This window comes from Papaver somniferum, chromosome 2 (genome assembly GCF_003573695.1).
Source record: "Papaver somniferum cultivar HN1 chromosome 2, ASM357369v1, whole genome shotgun sequence".
NCBI lineage: Eukaryota > Viridiplantae > Streptophyta > Magnoliopsida > Ranunculales > Papaveraceae > Papaver > Papaver somniferum.
The window spans coordinates 154,079,516-154,098,840 of record NC_039359.1 but is presented as its reverse complement, the minus strand read 5'-3'; the positions used below and the strand labels follow the sequence as shown (position 1 = coordinate 154,098,840).

Genomic DNA, 19,325 nt, shown 5'->3' with positions numbered 1-19,325 from the left:
AAAATGTGATGGTCCTGCGAAAATTAGGGAGTTTGCGAGATTAACATTTGTAAGGTTGCGAGAATGTCGCAAGCCATATCCCAAAATAAAGGACAGATTAGCTGTCATCCACTATGTAATTCCCTATAAATAGTCGTTCAGTTGTAAAAGAAAGGAGAGAGATCTTTTCTTAGTGAGAAGCAAGTAAATAGGAGAGAGAAAATCTAGAGCAGTGATTATTCTTGAGTCCTTTATCTTTTCTTGTAAGATTGTTCAAAGATTCATCAATAAAATTAAGATTATTAATCCAAAAATGAGTTGGATGTTAATTAAATCTTTTGAGGGGTGTAGTGTAGGATTTCCTGCAACTACAACTCTCTGACTAGTTCATTTGAGTCAATTGAACTAGTTATGGTGAAGAAGAACTAGGTTAATATGAAATACTCATATGGTTAACCTTTTGGTTTACTATGTTGTACCAACATACACGTACACGTTTGGGCATGGATTTCACAAACCCAGTAAACGTCTACCCAAGTGTGTGTGACAAGCTAAGTTTTCGATCTAACGGTTGAGAAATATTAGCTTGAATCTAAATCAGGTTTTCATCTAACGGTGAATATTGATTGCTTTGTAACTAAGGCAAAACCCTGATTTGAAGGATATATAAAAGAGACATCTAGCATTGTGCAAAACTAATCCCCACACATCTGTGTGATACTAGTGCGCTCGCTAGAGTCGATTCTCCTTTAACCTTTGGTTTTCTTCTCTAAAACCAGGTTAACGACTTAAAGACTTTATTGGGATTCTGAATCCAGACCGATACTAATTTTATCATATTTGTGTGATCTGATCTTGCATCTTCTATCGAACGAGTATAATATTTGATTGGATTGAGATCATGCGAGTTATCCGATAGGCAAGATAAAGAAGTCACAAACATCTTCGTCTCACTGTTTGTGATTCCTCGACAAACCGCATGTGTAGTCAGGAAGGATTGTAGAGAGGTGATTGATTAATCTAGGCTGTTCTTTGGGAATATAAGACCGGATTATCAATTGGTTCCTGTTCACCTTGATTTCACATCTTAAAATGGAACAAAACCTAGGATTTATCTGTGGGAGACAGATTTATCCTTTGATATACTTTTCTGTGTGAGACAGATTTGTTTATTATCAAGTCTGCGATTATGGGTTGCAGCAACTTTTGGTTGTGGGTGAGATCAGCTAAGGGAATCAAGTGCACAGTATCCTGCTGGGATCAGAGGCGTAGGAGTACAACTGTACCTTGGATCGGTGGGAGACTGATTGGGGTTCAACTATAGTCCATCCCGAAGTTATCTTGGAGTAGGCTAGTGTCTGTAGCGTCTTAATACAGTGTGTATTCAATCTGGACTAGGTCTCGGGGTTTATCTTCTTTTGCGGTTTCCTCGTTAACAAAACTTCTGGTGTCTGTGTTATTTTTTTTCTGCATTATATTTTATATAATTGAAATAATACAGGTTGTGCGTTCGTGATCATCAATTGGAAATCCAACCTTTGGTTGTTGATTCATATTGATTGATCCTTGGACATTGGTCTTTGGTACCGTCCAAGTTATTCCTTGTATTTGATAAAGACTCGCTATTGTTTTTAGCTTGAGCAAAAATCAAATCAAGAGAGAGATATTAACTCCTTGAGATACTTTTATCTAGATTGAGTCTGACTGTCTAGTTGATTCTCTAGCAAAGTATTTCGGAGTTAGTCCATACAGATTGCTAAACGAAATATTGGGTGGTATTTTTAGACCCCCGCTTTTTCAATTGGTATCAGAGCAGGCAAACACGTTAAAGACCTCAAAAGTATGTGTTTGTGGCGATCTGACTATATGGACCGTAAAGTCTCAATTGACGCTTCACCTGGTGTAAAAAACAACCGCAAGAAAAAGTCTGACAAACTGATGTCTCTTCAAAAAGGGTTGGATGAACAAATCCGGATCAACCGTGGTCTTGTTGCAGAAATTGCAGTTCTTAAGGATTTGATATCTGGAAATACTCCCTTTGAGAATTTGAAAAATCTCAGTTGTTCCTCTCTCAAAAAATGTCATAAGTCAGATAGTAATCAACCACAGAATATTGAGAAAACTGATATGACAAGGAACCAGTCAGACAATCTTCGAAGCATAGGCTCATGTTGTGATCCATCTGAACATATACAGCAAGCATGTATGTCTTTTCAAAGAGTGTTGACGTTGCAAGTAATATTTGTAAGAAATATAAAAAACTATACGATTCTCTAAAAGCTCATACAACACTACCAGGAAACTCTAAATCGAGAAGTACTAGTAGTATGGATGCCTTTGCTTTAAGATCTACATCTCCCTTTTGTAATGCTAAAAAAAATTTATCGATGTATATTTATGAGTAGTTTAAGGTTTCCCTTAGTGGATATGGTATTTTATTTAGCATTACCTTAAAAAGACTATTAGAATTAGGTATTTGACCTCTTCCACCTACTTCCTGATCGCATGGGAGGTGAATTATTTATAGGAGGAAGTATTAAAGAATGGAAACATAAGAAATTGGCCGCCGTACTTAGTATATCAGATTTATAAATTATTGGGAGCGATTTATCAATTAGTCGTCGAAGAAGGTAAGGTTTAAATTGATTGTATTATTCATCGGTGTAAATGATCGAACTTCAGTTTTATAAGATTTTTTCTTTTGTTTTATTTGGTTATAGGGTAAGATCAGTGGGAGCAACATCGATGCGCAAGTAGATAAATCTTGAGGGCTACTGTTTGAGGCAAGTTTCTAGATCTCTTAGTTCTGGAAAAAAGTAGAAGTGCGGACTTAATATCTCGTAAACTATATGTTCCGTGCTTGAGTCTTAACCTACTGTTTTTTTATTAATCAACTAGGGTATCAACCAGGCCTTTGGCCTGGTCTCAACCTCTCGTACGCCTTCGACGTGTTGGTTTACTAATTTTAGACGTGTTTTGACCAAATCCGGATTGGTGCAAGCATTGGGGATATTCTTATACTGGGAGTTTGTTTTTTCACGAAATACTAAAGTAACAAACTAATAAAATCATCCAATCTAAAGAAATATTAAACATTACATGTTCCATAAAATCTAGAAAATTAAAAGAAGCATCAAATTCTACAATAATACTTCAGGATACATTATATTTGTTGTTACCGGATCTAAAGATACATTTGATTCATTTGGCAATAATAAAGTAATTCTCCTTGCAGCAGTACACCAGGACAATGAGACATATAACTCACCATGGCTAAATATTGGAGTACGTAAATCAATGCCCACATACTTCACCGATTGTCCCTGTGATTTTTTAATAGTCATCGCATATGCAACGCGTATGGGAAATTGACGTCTTTCCATTTGTATGTTTAGCTCTGAAGCTGAAGGTTGTGTTGCGTATGGGAAATTGACGTCTTTCCATTTGTATGTTTAGCTCTGAAGCTGAAGGTTGAAAAGTTATTCTGGGGATGAATACTACTTCACCGGCTTTTTCTCTGGTTGTGATTTTAGCTTCAATCACGTGTCGTCCGCACCTCGTCACCACCAGTCTTATACCATTACAAAGGCCTTCTTTCGGTGCCATATTTCTCGGCAACATAATGGGACATCCAACTTTAAGGTCTAGCTTAAATGGATGTGATCCTGATGGACTCAAATTGTTGAGAAATTCAGTTGTAAAATCTGAATCCCTTCCATGATCATCCCGAATCATTTTGTCAGCAGCAAAATACGTGTAAGTCTCCCCATGTAATCTTTCTAATGCGTTCATATCAATGTTATGGATGTCTTCATTATGTGGAGATAAAATGATCCTCTAGGTTAAGTATTCGGGTGACATTGGTTCATCCATTCCCAACAGCGGATACACCGAAGATATTAGCTCATGCATGTTTTGACATCGACCCATTGTCGATGGGAGATTAACAACCTCTTTAGGGTTCGTTCCAATCTACATGTCAATTAACCAGATTTAAAATAGCTATGTCTACGATAAATATAGTTTTATTCAATGAAATTTCATTGCCTCAAGCAAGTAGTCAACAAACTCCAAATTTTCCGGTTCCTGCTCCAATCGCATATTTTGGTTTAGCGTCAAGAAAGTAATGTAATCCCAAAGCAATGAACCTCTTATATATGCTCCAACAGTTTGTTCTCGACTTGCATTCGAGACCACCGGTAGAGTCTGTCTAAAGTCTCCACCCAAGACGACTGTTACACCTCCACAATGTCTGTCATCACAGCGAATATCTCGTAGTATGCGATCAACTGCTTCCACACAAAATCTATGTTGCATTGAAACTTCATCCCATATGATCAATCTGACTTCTTTAAGCAACTGGGCGTAATCCGAGTCTTTACTAATATTAATATTGTTATCGTCTTGGACTTCAAATGAAATATTAAAAGTGGAATGTGATGTTCGACCTCCATCAAGAAGTAGTGAAGCGATATACCAGATGAAGCAACAATTAAGACTATTTTTCCATCTCTACGACAGCTTCTTGCTATTGTGTTGTAGAAAAAAGATTTTCCAGTCCCTTGTTTGGCCGCGCTGAATCCTTCTGGCTTCCGTCATGTAAATCATTTTGTCTCCTGGATTTTCTTGTAGATAATGTGCAACAACTTTACTTTGGTAAACATAGAGTTTTGATTTGCTAATTTTCATTAATACAACATCAAACATAAAACTCTAACTAAACAGAGATGACCCCGTAAAACTTAAATTGTTAAGCTGATTCAGAGCGGTAAAACTGGGATGAAGTAGTATAGGATTAAAAAAAAAGGAAATCTATATGTAGCTTAGCTGATTCAGACAACACAAACTGGGATGAATTAAAGTTTGTATTTTTTATGTTATCAATGTAGTCACCAGGAGATTACCAAGGAATTACAAATATTATATGGTTATTTGAGCGAAGTATTTCTCTATGGTTACGAAGAGAAGCATAGGTTACAAAGAAATTTCCATTAGCCTTCAAATGGCTCCTATTTAGTAGTTCCTTTTGGAACGTGAACATTAACAACGATCTCTTATAGGAATTGATTCCAAAAGTTCGTCTATATCCAAGAGAGTTTACTCAATAGAAACTCCACTAATGTTCCATAAAAGAAACAGAAAATGGGCTATATAGCCAAAAAGGTATTTTTTTCTGGGTCAAATGGATGGGTAAGCTTTCCGTCTGGGTCAAATGGACAATAAAAACAAAAAAATGAAACAGACCTTTATACCCTTATTAGTTTTCTCCTTCACCACTTCGTTATATTCTCCATCTCCACCATTTGCACCAAAAACCCATCGAAACCAAATCTATTCACCATCGGAAGCTTCTCTTATTCCACCAGCACCACCACTCAGGTTCCCTAAGAATTACCATCGGCACCACCTTCGCAAACTTTCCTCACGATTACAATCACGATCGTCAACAATTCCAATACCACTATCATCGTTTTCAATAAGCCTAAAGCCCTTATCTCCATCTATTATCTTCATTTGGTTCTCGAATTGCAGATTAGGGTTGTAAATTGATTGATCCATGATTTTATTTGAATTGAAAACACCACCACTGACTTAGAATTCCACCACCATATAATATTTTTAATGCCCTAATTTCGTTAAAGTTTCTCAATTTCATAAGTTCAGGAAGCTAAATTAGGTTTTAAATCCGTCAATTCACAAAATGGGAACTCAAAAATATGGATTGGTTCTTGATAATCCTTGATCACGTAAGTCTCCTAACCCTAATTTTATTTTTACTTCTATTTTCTTAACGACTTGCGTTTCATCTATGTTAAGCTTATGTAAAATCTAGTTTGAAATTTATTGAATTTAAACATTGATAAATGATTCATCATGTTTTGATTGAGCTGAAATTTTTTTCATGAAAGTTTAAACACGGATGAAACTGGTTTTTTGGGTTGTATTTGGTGGGAAGGATGAAATCAGTTTCATCTAGTGTACACATTGATATACCTTAATTTTCGTTAGAATACTCAGGGTGAAACGAATTTCATCTAGTTATAGACTGTTATATAACTGTATTTTCGTCAAAATATGCATGATGAATCTAGTTTCTTATAGTTTATACATTGATATACCTTAATTTTCGTCAAAATACTCAGCTAGGAGCCAATTTCACCTAGTTGTAGACTGTGCCATAAGTATATAATTGTATTTTTGTCAAAATATGCAAGATGAAATTAGTTTCATATAGTTTACATATTGATATAACTTAATTTTTGTCAGAATACTCAGGATGAAACCAATTTCATCTAGTTGTAGAGTGTGATATAACTGTAATTTCGTCAAAATATGCAAGATGAAATTAGTTTCATATAGTTTACATATTGATATAACTTAATTTTTGTCAGAATACTCAGGATGAAACCAATTTCATCTAGTTGTAGAGTGTGATATAACTGTAATTTCGTCAAATTATGCATTATGAAACCAATTTCATCTAGTTGTAGACTATGATATAACTTCTTTTTTATCGGAATGTAGGATGAAATCAGTTTCATCTAGTTTTAAACTTTGATATACCTGGATTTCCGTCACAATATGCACGATGAAACTAGGTACATCCTGCAAATGAACTAATTAGTGCGCCTATACAACTTCTTGAGAGAACTATGAAGATGAATGGTTTCATTTAGCATATTAAGAGTTTTTTGTTCAATTTAAACATGGATTAAACTAGTATAATCTTGTTTTAGATTGAGTTGAATGTGTTTTCATCTAAAATTAAATTAGGATAAATCCAGTTTCATCTTGTTTTGCATGGAGTTGAATTTTCCTCCATCATAGTTTAACTAGGATAAAACAAGTATCATTGTGTATCAAATTGAGTTGAGTTTTTATTTATCCATGTTTAAAATAAGATGAAACTTTTGCATCAAAAAAAAAAAAAAAACTAAGATGAAACAGGTTTCATCCAGGTTTAATTGATATTGAATTATTTGATATTGTTGTAGGAAGAAAAAGTGGGAAGAGTACCGAATCAAAAACAAAGAGTAGGCATGATGTGAAGGCCGTTAATGAATTAAGAACGAAGCACATGAATGATTTGAAGGTGGTTGGGAAACTGATGAAAAGTCTACAAAATAAGGTTAGGAAATCACAGCCAAACATGTGGAAAAATGGAAGAAGATAAAATTTTGGAATATGATTAGTGCGCTCAAAGAAGGAAAACTATGCAAGGCGGAATGCAGCAAGACGCTTATAGCCTTATTGATGCAATTATTGATTTTTGTTATATCCTTATTGATGCGCTTATAGCCTTATTGATACAGTTTTAGCCTCAAAACAAAGAAAACTACATAGTAAAGTTATTGATGCAGTTTGTTTAAACTTTTATTTGTATACTCTACTTTTGACTACTTTCCCAATAATCTTATATCAGAATATGTTGGATGAAACCAATTACATCCTGACGAAAAGATATATGTTTTGTTAGAACATAGAAGATGAAACCAGTTACATCCTGATGAAACTTTTCAGAATTTACAGGATGAAACCAGTATCATCGTGAACAAACTTGTTTTTTCGTCAGAATATGCAAGATGAAACTAGTTTCGTCAAGGTATTATTCATGATGCACCTGTATTCATTGAAGTTTGAACATAAAAATTGTAAAGCAATTGAAAAAATAAAAAAGACATCAATATTTATATATCAATCAATACAACCAAATAAATATATCCTATTACAAAGTTATCAAATATCCCACAAAATGATATATTAAAAATACATTTCCCTTAAAAAAATGTAGCAGTAGCGTACACATTCCAATGCGATTGACTGGATTTCATTACTAAATGGAACATCCTCTTCTTGATAGACCAAATGTCGATTATGACATACATTATCGTCAATGATACCGTAAAAACATTGAGTTAGGAATGACTTAGCAAGCACATTCAGCATTTTCGTCAAACAAAATAACGTAGTCCATCCTATGTTGTTGTTCATGCAAAGGAAGAGTTAACTGTTAAATCATGTTGCACACCTTTCCATGTCTGTAATCAGTTATAATAAGATGATCTCTAACATCTGCAAGTGACACAAACAAGTATACGGGCAAGTAAGAACATATTCACATACTAATTAAAATAAGAAGGTTGGGTTAAGGGAATGGTATCCTGGTTTAAGACCAAGTATGGCTTTTAGATGCTTCAAAAACAAAGTATGGCTCTAAGAGATCTGTGATAGTAGCTTTAGAAACTGTCAAAAAAGGCTCTTGCATATGAAAAATTAACACCAACCATAAACACATTATCCCCACAAAAAGTTTCGAAGTAGAAATCCACCCGAAGAAGAATCAAAGTTCTTATTGTCAAACATCTACTAAATTCACACTCAAGACACACAAAGGTATGATACTATTCAAATCCTTTTATGAATTAACCTAATAATCTCATTTTTATCTAGCTTTCTTACTCATTCAAACACCGACCACCAGCACATTACACTACCTTCACCACCCACTGCGCACAAATTAACACAATCCACCATCCTCGCCAGCATCTTCCTCCCCAACCACACCAATTATCACCTACCACTTAACACTCAACATCCTTACCGATCAAGACTCACCACTGCATTATCCACCACTTGCACATTTACTGACCTCACCAACGTGGGAATCTCCATTCACAACACAAGATGATTTCAAATATATCAATGTTAATAATTTTATTCCTATCTAGGTTTTAGTTACTGATGAGAACACTGACCACCAATAAAATTCACTATCTTCATCATTTACCACTGACTAACAACATCCACTACCACTGATCAGTTACCACCCATAAGCACTACCACTCAGGCACTAACCAACCACCCCAACAAATATGAAAATTAAATAAATTTGTAACAATTGAAAATCATACTATTATTAAACTTAAAATTGATTCAGAACTAAATTACACTAAACAAAGATAAGGTTGGACAATTAGTCTTAATTTGTTATTGAATTTAGACAACCCTAGAAAATCAACAAAAACCCACATCATCAATAGCTACTGAAACTTCTAATTGTAATGAATCAAAGGATTACAATTTATATCAAACTTTCAATTAGACGAAAACGAAATCAAAATTGGACAAAATCAGTTTTGAATTAAATAAAATTAGAATCAAACTAATCAAATTTTTTTCGAATCATTAGAATAAAACTTACCATGATCGAACAAAGATTAAGAATCTGATAGTAATCCGAACTCGAATGTCGAACGGATAAAGAAGTTGAAGCTCATTTATTTCAGATCTGCATTTCACCATTACGAAATTAGTATGGGTATAACTTATACTGATCGAAGGCAGAGAGATCGACATGAAGAGAGGATCTATTTCACCATGCTTGAGCTCTGAAAATCGTTCAAGATCTGAAAACGAAAAATAAAATTGTTCTGGAGAAGAAGAAGGTGATGAGAGAAAAAAAGAAGAGAACCTTTCTATTTTTGGTTGAGTTTAAAGCATGAGGGTTATTTTAGGTAAAACATAATATTTTATTTTATTTTTCCTGGATGAAATATCCAAATTGACTAATTGAATAGTATTTTTCTGATTTTGGTCCATATAAACAGTATCAAAAGCTAGAAATCTATTTCACCCATGAATTGTTGGTTTTGGTCTTTTTGACCAATTTTGTGTAAAATAAAAAAGAAAACAAAGATAAGATAAGGACATAATTTGAGCAAAAAGAATACAGTGGTGTCTTAGTTGCAGGGAACTTCATGATTTCGCCGCGCTTTTGGCTTGAATTATGCAACCTTCGATGCATTCATTGTACTTGGAGAGATTAAAATCTAAGTAGATAGATATTTGTTAAAAGTTTATAATTTGATTTTTTTTTACCAAACTCCTTACTTATAAGCTCACTTGTAATATACGATGGATGTTTTGATTTGGTGTACAATGAATTATGTTTGCAAAGAAAAATGAAGACAAAAACATTAGATGCCCGTCGCCTAATATGGCAGTAGGATGTCACATTCTAAGAACATACAATTGATTCTGTTAAAACTATTAATTAGACCGATAAAAAAAAAAAAGTTCACAATATTCATAGTAAAACAAAGTATTCACCTATCCCTCCCAACTCCAAAAACACTACATTTTGGAGTCCACAAAATCTTTAGGAATACAATCAACTGAACGTATGAACACAGAAAAACGTTTTACTTAAATTACATACAGGCCACAACACCCAAAAACTAACTATGATTATGGATTTTGTAGAAAATCTCTAATAGCTTCGTTGCACTTGTAGGCGAACACACTATATACATGTCTTTTCAGTCCATTTTTACGTCTACAAAACAATTCCACTTGCACCTGCACGAAGAAGATCAAATTACCAGTAATTGGAAATGAAATAAAAACAACAAAACGAAAATGAAGTAAGAAATTTTTAGTTCACCCTCGATCAATTCCATTCACCATTATCTTTGCATCTCTCGTAACCATCACCATCGACCATTGTTTTTTGCGTCTCCTTTAAGCAACAACAACAGTATAAGACATGTGAAAAAGAAGATGACACATATTCATAGGATAGGCATATACAACGAAGATACATAATATAGGAAAAGAAAATATTCTTGATGCTGAAGTCTAGCATTTAATTTCATAGTCCGGACTTCGGTTTCATATTTAATTTCATTTCCACGAACAAACAATGAGAAAGGAGGATCATTGATGTATGGTTGGACTAACCTGCATGTCTCTCATTTCCCGGAATTGTCAGAAAGGTCTCAAATCTCTATTCCACTCAAAGATCCATGGCTGATCGCATCTGCCGCATTATACTTTCAAATGTGTCTGAGACAAATTTGATCTGGCGTCGTCCCCTTCATGTAATTCTCCCAAGTCTCTAGGTGGTTCACGTAGTAACGGTTGGCGAACTGGATTCTGAAGACAGCATGTCCCAAATTTCAGGATTCTTAGAGACGTACTTGTTTGTTTTTCTGTCATCCAGTGCAATGCCCGGCCTGCAAAGTGATAATTGTGCAAAATTATATTCCCAAACCCGAAAAAAAAATGTTTATACAACGGATTTACATCCTTAAATTTCCAAATAAATTTTGATCAGTTAATGTGTTCCCAAATGAACTTCGTGACAGACTTTCATATTGAGATGATCAGGAAACCGATCCAATTTTTTTTTTGAGATGATCAGAAAGATATTGTGCAGTAATGTCGATCAGGAAAATCCAAAACCAATAAATAAAGAAACAAACCTTGATTATGTTTCCAGTCGTCCCCTTCTTCTTAACATCTGATATGAACAGAAAGAATGCTACTAAAGGTCTTTTTTGCTTCAATGGATCATTTACTTATTTGTTTGCTTTTGTTTTCTGGCCTTTATTGCCCTTTCTATCAGGTCGGTGCTTGAGATGGGCATTCTAAAATTGAAGAAAAAAATCATATGTAAAAGAACTCCCAAGTAGAAAAATAAGCAGAGAGTGTTTATATATTCTTCCGGTGAAACTGACCAATTGCAGTTCCTACTAACGTGGGATAACTGATCCTGACACGGTTATTTTGAGTTGGTTTGGGAGAAAAATCAAACTTAAAATGGAAACTAAATCCACAAAGGGCGGTGGATAAGTCTATACCCGTGGAACGGACGGAGTAGACCTTCCCTTTGTTCGACCACGAAATCAAGACCACTCTTTGTGTTTTCATGACTCCATCCCGGCCACTCTTTGTCTCCCCGAAAAAGACAACTGTGTCATAGTTAATTGATGTTTTTAGATTTCTTATTGGCTTTCTGTGAAGTGAGTGTATGTGGCTACAAGATGCATGTGATGATGAGCATGGTGACACGATACAGCTTGTAGTTGCAGGAAATCCTACACTACACCCCTCACAAGATTTCATTAACATTTAACTCATTTTAGATTAACAATCTTAATTTTATTGATCAATCTTTGAACAATCTTACAAGAAAAGATAAAGAAATCAAGAATAACCCCTGCTCTAGATTTTCTCTCTCCTATTTACTTGCTTCTCACTCATAAAAAGATCTCTCCCTTTCCTTTACAACTGAATGACTATTTATAGGGAAGTACATAGTGGATGACAGCTAATTTGTCCTTTATTTTAAGATATGGCTTGCGACATTCTCGCAACTTTACAAATGTTAATCTCGCAAACTCTCTTATTTTCGCAGAACCATCACATTTTCCTCATGATTTTAGCTGGCGTCGTTTATTATGTCATTTCTGAAATTTTTCTGCGACGCTATTGTGTTGTGTTGTCAATAATTTCGTTGAGGCGTTATTGTTGCGAGATTCTGATCCTACATCTTTCCTCTTCTCATATCTTCTCTACGTAGTAGAGAATGATGTGAGAAATGCCGCAACTGTCCATCTCTTCATATTATGCATTTATCACACGTATCCTTTCTTCCATTTATTTCTTGACACGTCTTCTGTAACCGCTGCTTTTCAACCGCTCACGTCTTTTCGCATTAATGGTGTTTATTTCTTCGAGTAAAAAAAATCTTCTTTATATATTCTTCTTACTCTTCTTTCCATTTTCTTTTTACTTTCTCTTCTCTTTTTACTTTCTCATCTCTGCAACTCTTTTGTTCTTCCGTAAGTTCTGCTACTGTAATTCTTCATTCTTTAATTTTCTTACTTCTCATTCATTCCCATACTCTATATTCAGATATGCCTCCAAGTGGCCACAAACATGAGAAAAACTTAAAAGACGTCCAAAAAGATCTTGCTGAGAAAGGTTTCACACTTTCTACCATTCATGGTGAAAGTACCAAGTCAATTCTTTCTATCAAACTTTTCTCTGATCAATATTGTGATGATCAATCAATCATAATTTCGCTAGGTCAAATTCTCGCAGGTCTCCCCATTCCTCTTAATGACCCATATATTCCTCTGTTCTATGAAATTCTCGCTCACTCGGGATTTTCGCGAGCTATCTTCCAATTGAGTGGGGATTGCATCTGTCTGATGCTAGAGTTCGCTAACCGTGGTGCTGGTAAAGGATCTCTTTAATCCAAAGAACTTAGGGATCCTAAATTCGCAGACTTGGAGATAATTGCTGAAAAATACGCAGTAACGAGTTTCTTTGAAAATTATGAATTGATCTCCATGAAGAAAGATAATAATCGCTGAGGTATTCGCTAGAGTTCGCTAACCGGTGGCGATGTAGCCTTTCCCTGAGCCATGCAACAGGTACCCCCTTATATGACGTACTTTAGGTCTTACATTTGCCTCTTGCGAAATTTTATTCGCAAACTAGGGTGTATGCCATAAAGGTTCGCCCCTTTCTTTTATGTCATTGTTCTATGATTATCTCTGCGAAAGTTTCGCACATCATGATCTTGTTTTGATATGAATAATATCGCAACCATTCTTTCAGAATCCATAACTTCTCAAAGCTTCTTACGGATAATATCTTTTTAAGTACAATCTGTTCCATGGTCTGTCAAGTCTATGACCAACATCTCTACCTTCTTGATCCATTAATTTATAAGCTCATGTTCCAACTATCTCCTTAATGATGTAAGGTCCATCCCATTTTTCGCTAATTTTCCACCATTTTCTCGCTGATATATTGGTGTCCCTCGCAGAACTAAATCTCCTGGTTGAGATTCGCGTACTTTGACATGTTTATTATATTCTCGGGCTAATCTTCGCTGATAATTCTCCACATGTTGTAAAGCTCTTTCTCTTTTTTCTTCTAATTCATCAAGTTTGCTTAAGATCAAACCCGCACTAAGATTTTTCTCCCAATCTTCTCTCTTTTTTGTCGGAATAACAACTTCTGTTGGTAACACCGCTTCAACTCCGTATGTTAAACAAAAAGGTGACATTCCAGTAGCTTCTCTTCTAGTTGTATTATAAGCCCATACTGCATTATGTACTTTTTCGCACCATGCTCTATGATGTCCTTCTAATTTCTTTTTTAATATATCTGCAATTGTTTTGTTTGTTGCCTCTGCCTGCCCATTATCTTGTGGATACAAAGGAGTAGACTTTCCACATTTTATCTTAAATGCATTAAGTAACATCTCTATGTTCTGTCCTTCAAACTGTTTCCCATTATCAGATACCAACTGCGCGGGAATTCTGAATCTGCAAATGATATTTTTGAATATGAATGTAAAGATATCTTTGTCGCGAATATGTTGTACCGCCTTCACTTCTGTCCATTTTGTGAAATAATCTGTTGCGACTATTAAGTATCTTCTTTGTCCAGATCCTGGTAAAAATGACCCCACAATATCTAAGCCCCACTTTCCAAAAGTCCATACACTGGTTGAAGATGACAATGGTGCTCCAGGTGCATGTATTTTCTTTCCGTGCCTTTGACAATCTTCGCAACGTCTTGATATTTGTTTTGCATCTTCGCGCATGTACGGCCAGTAATAGCCTTGCATTTTTGCTCTATGTGCCACAGATCTTCCTCCGCTATGATTGCCAGCATCTCCACTATGTAACATTTTTAGCACCTGTTCTCCTTCTTCTCGTGTCAGACATCTAAGTGATGGTTAATTAAAGGATTTTCGGTATAGTAGCCCATCTCTTAATTCATAATTTGTTGCGCGGATTTTTAACTTGTGTGCTTCCAATCTATTTCTTGGTGTGTCTCCTTTCGCCAAATTTGCATGAAGTTCTGTTCTCCAATCTGCGATATTGTTCGTTTGTTCTTCTTCTCCACCGTCTATTATCATCACGCTCACTTCTTTTTATTTATTGATTGATGGTGACAGAAGTGTCTGTATTTTTATGCATCTCGCAGTTGGATCTGTCATCATGCTTGAGATGAAAGCAAAAGCGTCTGCGAGTATGTTATCCTTCCTTGAAATGTGCCTCCATTTTATTTTTGGGATTTTCGCTGACAAACCTTCAACGAGCTTCTTGTATTTCTTCAAGGATGGTTCATTTGTAATGTACTCTCCCTTTATTTGGCGAATAACTAGTTGCGAATCAACTAGTGATCCTGGAATTTTCTAGTTTCATTTCTATTGCGAACTTTAAGGCATGTATCACAGCTTCATATTCTGTTTCGTTATTAGTGGATGCGAATTCCAATCTGAATGAAAAATCCATCTTCGCTCCTTCTGGCGAAATTAAAACAATTCCAACTCCATTGCCTTCTCCATTTGATGATCCATCTACCAATATCTCCCATCTATTTGGTTCTGTTAATAAGTCTTTTGGATCTCCGTGTTCTTCTTCTATATCCATCATTTCTTCTACCGTTTCATCTTCTTCTAAAGGAAATTCTGCCAAGAAATCTTCAACAACTTGTGATTTTGGTGAAGACAAAATTTCATATTTAATATTAAAGTGGCCTACTTATGCATTCCATCTCTCCACTCTTCCTGATCTTTTTGAATTCTTCATCACTGATTCAATTGGTACTTTTGTTAATACCTTTATTTTGTGCGCTTGAAAATATATGCGGAGCTTAAATAATGCATAAACTAATGCTAAGATTAGCTTCTCAATCTTTGAGTAATTCTTGTCGGCAGTATTAAAAGTTTTGCTAATGTAATAGATGGGTTTCTCCACTCCTGCATTTATTCGCAATAACACGGCACTTAATGCATGCGACGTCGTCGCAAGATAGATTAATAATTCTTCTTCTGATTCTTCTTTTTGTAAAATAGATGTATTCATAAGATGTTCTTTGATCCCTTGAAAACTTTTTCGCATTCATCAGTCCATTTGAATTTCGCACCCTTCTTGAGTATATCGAAAAAATGCTTGCATTTGTCTGATGATCGCGAAATGAATCTCCCTAGCGAAGTTAAAATTTCATTCAACTTTTGTACATCTTTTATTGTTGCTGGTGTTGGCATGTCACAAACTGCTTGCACTTTTTCTGGATCAACTTGTATTCCTTCCTTTGATACAATGTAGCCTAAAAAATTTCCTGATGCAACTCCAATGGTACACTTCTCAGGATTCAGTTTAATGTCATACTGCCGCATTTGTTCAAAAATCTCCGTCAGGTACTGTACATGGTCTTTGGATTCTTTACTCTTTACTAACATGTCGTCCACGTATACTTCTAATGTTTTGTGTATCCATTTCGCGAACACCTTCTCTACCATTCTTTGGTATGTTGCTCCCGCATTTCGCAAACCAAACGGCATTTTCGTGTAACAATATAAACCTCTAGGGGCGAAAAAACTGTATGCTCTTGATCTTCTTCAGCGAGAGGGATGTGGTTATATGCTTTGTACCCATCTAAAGACGATACCGTATCATTTCCCGTTGCTGATTCCACCATTTGAGGAATATCTGGTAACAGAAATCTTTAGCGCAGGCTTTGTTTAAATCAATGAAATCTATGCAAATCCTTATTCCTTTGTTTTTCTTTGGAACAATGACCATGTTCGCTATCCACTCTGGGTATTTAGCTTCTCTTATAATTCCTGCATCAAGCATTTTCTGTAGTTCTTCTTCTATTTGAGAATGGTAGGCTGTTGCGATTTTTCTTATTCTTTGTTTAAATGGTCTCACATTCTTGTTAATCTCCAGCTTGTGACATGCAATTGATGGATCTATTTCCGGTATCTCGTCCATGCTCCCTGTGAAAATGTCTTTATATTCTCGCAAAAGGTTAACAATTCTTTCTTCTTCTTCTACATCTATCTTGGTTCCAATTCTCAATATTAGAGGTTCTTCTACAGTCTCAACTGTAGTTGCAGGAAATCCTACACTACACCCCTCACAAGATTTCATTAACATTCAACTCATTTTAGATTAACAATATTAATTTTATTGATCAATCTTTGAACAATCTTACAAGAAAAGATAAAGGAATCAAGAATAACCACTGCTCTAGATTTTCTCTCTCCTATTTACTTGCTTCTCACTCAGAAAAAGATCTCTTCCTTTCCTTTACCACTGAACGACTATTTATAGGGAATAACATAGTGGATGACAGCTAATCTGTCCTTTATTTTCGTATATGGCTTGCGATATTCTCGCAACCTTACAAATGTTAATCTCGCAAACTCTCTTATTTCCGCAGGACCATCACATTTTTCTCATGATTTTAGCTGACGTCGTTTATTATGTCAATTCTGAAATTTTTCTGCGACGTTGTTGTGTTGTGTTGTTGATAATTTCGCTGAGGCATTATTGTTGCGATATTCTGATCCTACATCTTTCCTCTTCTCACATCTTCTCTGCGAAGTAGAGAACGATGTGAGAAATGCCGCAACTGTCCATCTTTTCATATTCTGCATTTATCACACGTATCCTTTCTTCCATCTATTTCTTGACACATCTTTTGTAACCGCTGCTTTTCAACCGCTCACGTCTTTTCGCATTAAAGGTGTTTATTTCTTCGAGTAAAAAAAAATCTTCTTTATATATTCTTCTTACTCTTCTTTCTATTTTATTTTTACTTTCTCTTCTCTTTTTACTCTCTCATCTCTGCAAACTCTATTGTTCTTCTGTAAGTTCTGCTACTGTAATTCTTCCTTCTTCAATCTTTTTATTTTTCATCCATTCCCATACTCTATATTCAGATATGCCCCCAAGCGGTCAAAAACATGAGAAAACTTTTAAGGAAAACCAAAAAGATCTTGCCGAGAAAGGTTTCACACTTTCTACCATTCCTGGTGAAAGTGCCAAATCAATTCTTTCTATCAAAATTTTCTCTGATCAACATTGTGATGATCAATCAATCATAATTTCGCTGGGTCAAATTCTCGCAGGTCTCCACATTCCTCTTTATGACCCAGATATTCCTCTGTTCTATGAAATTCTCGCTCACTCGGGATTTTCGCGAGCTATCTTCCAATTGAGTGGGGATTGCATCCGTATGATGCTGGAGTTCGCTAATCTTGGTGATGGTAAAGGATCTCTTTACTCTAAAGAACTTAGGGATCCTAAATTCGCATATTTGGAGATAATCGATGAAAAATACACAGTAGCGAGTTTCTTTGAAAATTATGAATTGATCTCCATGACGAAAGATAATACTCGATGGGGTATTCGCTTGAAAAGAAAAGATAATATTGATGAAGTAAAATACTCATGCAAGACATTTATTGGCATTATGGTAAGAACACAACTCTTCGCCAATCCAAAGATGATAAATGGTGTGTTTCTCCCTTGATTCTGAAAGTTCCTTACATTGCTGGGTCAAATGTTCTTCCTGAGAATCTCGCTACTTATCAACCTTGGGTATTCTCTTGGCCCGAGAAGGAGAAAGAGGTATGTTTCTTCCAGTTTCCCCCACTTTACATTTATTTATTTATCTTTATTCTTTTGTTCGCTGATTCTTGCGACATTCTACAGATCCAGAAACTGAAAGATAGCTATCACAGGACTGGGAAGGCTAGTACCTTGTTAGCTCTTCTCTCATACACAGATGAGGTAAGAAATATTATCTTATGATTTTAAACAGTATACTGCTGCCTCTATTTCTTATTTCTATCTGTGTTTGAAGATTATTGCTGAAATAGAAAAGCCTGCCAATGTTGCGAAGACTGGTGATAAAGGAAAAGGTGCTCTTCGCAGGGAAAAACCAACTACTCCTCCCTCAAAGAAGAGAAAAATCCGTTCTTCCTCTCCTTCAAATATTCCTTCTCATGAAAACTCCGAGAGTGATGAGGATGATGAGGATAATGATGAGCTTGTAGCAAATGAAGATTCTCCATCTGAATCTTCTATGGCTAAGCTCTGTGGCTTCTTTTATGATTCTTTGCAAGGAATGGGAGATAGTCAATTCGCTAATACCTGCAAATCTCTCACTACGATTTGCGATGTTCCTTTATTGGATGGTGATAATTCTCTTCGTGGAGTTTCTAGATCGGTGACTCCCAATTTCCTACATTCTCTTAATAGTCTGGTATGCTTTCGTCCTTTTACTTCTTCATTATTGTAACTCAAAATCTCTTTCTATTTTAATACTTTTTACATTTTCTCGCAGGCTGGAAAAGCTTCTTTCGCTGTTGCCTCAGATCTGGAGAGGAGACGCGAAATTCTTGAAAAGAAGAATCTTCAATTTCGAACAAAGAATGAGGAACTGGATGCTGAAGTCAAATGTCTTCGCGGGAAGGACAAACAACTAGAAATTGATTCTTCTTCATACAGGAAAAAAATCTCTAGTCTTCAGCAAGCTAATAATCAAGTCTATGGTATGTTACTTTTCTCCTTTCTCTTCATTCATTCATCCTGTTGTTTTATCTTATTTAATTGATCCTTTTTGCAGACATTTATGGTCTTTCTGATGAAACTACCATTCTTCGTTCATTTCCTAATGCCTTGGATAATGATACCCTTCTTGAGCGTCTTAATAAATCTTTAAATAGTTTCTCAAATGAT

General features: G+C 35.4%; 1 long non-coding RNA gene across 2 annotated transcripts; it reads right to left on the bottom strand.

Moving 5' to 3' along the window:
• Nucleotides 1-10,063: 10,063 nt before the first annotated feature.
• Nucleotides 10,064-11,424, bottom strand: LOC113354146. Of its 2 annotated transcripts, XR_003361695.1 has the most exons (4): nt 11,244-11,424; nt 10,720-10,994; nt 10,424-10,498; nt 10,064-10,338 (listed from the first exon to the last, which is right to left on the bottom strand). It is a non-coding gene; the product is annotated as an uncharacterized LOC113354146 (long non-coding RNA). The 2 variants fall into 2 exon arrangements; XR_003361694.1 differs by having other exon boundaries at nt 10,064-10,498.
• Between the last annotated feature and the right edge of the window lie 7,901 nt (nt 11,425-19,325).